The sequence below is a fragment of the Mastomys coucha genome, unplaced genomic scaffold (genome assembly GCF_008632895.1).
Source record: "Mastomys coucha isolate ucsf_1 unplaced genomic scaffold, UCSF_Mcou_1 pScaffold23, whole genome shotgun sequence".
In the NCBI taxonomy this organism is placed as follows: domain Eukaryota; kingdom Metazoa; phylum Chordata; class Mammalia; order Rodentia; family Muridae; genus Mastomys; species Mastomys coucha.
Window position 1 is genome coordinate 117,628,866 of NW_022196906.1, and position 1,934 is coordinate 117,630,799.

Here is a 1,934-nt window from a genome sequence, read left to right on the forward strand (position 1 = left end):
TTTTTTTTCAGTTCAGAGCTCAAATCAGAGTCTCACATGCCAGATAAGCCCTCTTCCACTGAACTACATCCTAAGCCTTCCTACAGTTTTGAGACAGGGTCTCACTCTATCACAAACTGACCTGGAACTCACCATTCAGTTCAGGCTAGCCTCACACTCTTGAATACTGTTCTGTCCAGCCTTCCAAGTGCTGAAATTACATGCCTGGTTTGTAAACAGATATTCTTAAATATATTTTATATTAAAATGCACACACATGCACACACACCTCTATGAGATCACACTATTCGGTATCCTTTCTTTTTTTTTCTTTTCTTTTTTTTTTTTTGCGGTTACTTTTGTTTTGTGAGACAAAATCTCATGTGGCCCAGGTAGAACTCAAACACTTTTATTAGGGGATGACCTTTAACTCCCTATCTTCCTGCTTTTGCCTCCCAAGTTCTAGGATTACAGGCACAGACCACCACATCTGGCTGAAGTCATACTCCTGACTAAACCGTGCATCATTAACATTCATGAAATATGCTTTGAATCAAATATTTGGTTACAAGATAATCAGTTAAACTTTACAAAAGGATTGCAGAGACACATGTGAGTACAAGGATAACAGTATGGCTTTTATTTGTTCATTTGTTTCTATAAGTCTGAGTAACCAATTAAGGTTTTCTGTCTGTTGGTGGCAAAACCTGGTATCCCTTTTCTACTGTGAGTAACTTTTTTTTGTAACCTTTTGGGGGGAGGGGTGTCAAGTGACTGTCATGTATCAGGTACTATTCTGAGTTCCTCGGGGTTCAATAGTGAAGCAAAGGCACATGGTTTGGCAAGGTTTGCATTTTAATGAGGAGACTGATATAAACAACCAACAAGGAAGAAGCTCCCTGTGTGTCAGGGAGAAATGTGATGGAGAGGGTGCTGGGATGCACTTCCCCAGGAAATGGGCTTGAGTGGGATCTGGAAATTGCTTATCTTAGAAAGTGATTTCTAGGCAGAGGAAATGCCTATGCTTGGTACACTGCTCCTAATTGGCCAAAGCTGGTCCTGATTAGACCCAGCTCTTCCTCTCACCAATACCTACATATACTCAAATGGATTGAACTAGAGAAACACAAGCTCTCAAGGTGAACTCACTTTGGTGAACTTTGTGTCCAGAGACTCCAGGTGGAGCTGAGCAGCTCAGAGGACCTTCCTGTCTTCAGGGCCACTCACACTCTTGCTCCACAAGATGGCCAGTTTCCAAAAGGCACTTCCCTGATTTGAGCTACCCACTCACTTCCTACTCCACTGAAAAAATAAAATCCAGGCTATTAGAATGGCTTCCATTCTATTAATAAGATCTTAGTGTCATTGTCCTTACTAGCCCATTGCTTGCTCAAAATCCTTCCTCTCTGTTACCATGCAGGACAGTGCATTGGAGTTCAGGCCTGGTCTCTGCAGGATGTCTCCCCACACTCCTCTTCCTTCCACATTAACAATGCTTTCTCTACAGGCCCTACTCACTGGGTCATTCCTGCCAGCTTTGAAACAGGCTCTACTACCTACAATACGTTTTCAGTTTTTAAGCTGTAGTGCTGATGGTCAAACTCAGGTCCTTGCCTATGAGAGGCAAATAATCTTCCACTGAGACAAATCTCCAGCCCTCAGCCCTCTTTTTTTTTTTTTTTCTTTTTTCTTGAGATAGGGTCTCTCTAAGTTGTCTATGTTAGCCTTGAACTTACTTTTCAGTCCAGAAAGGCCTGGGACTTACGAATCACCTGACTTACTCTCTTGAGTAACTAGGATTATACCACCAGATCTAGCAATATTTTACTTTTTAAGCTGGGCAGTGGTGGTGCACACCTTTAACCTTTAATCCCAGCACTTGGGAGGCAGAGGCAGCTGGATTTCTGAGTTCAAGGCCAGCCTGGTCTACAGAGTGAGTTCCAGGACTACCAGGG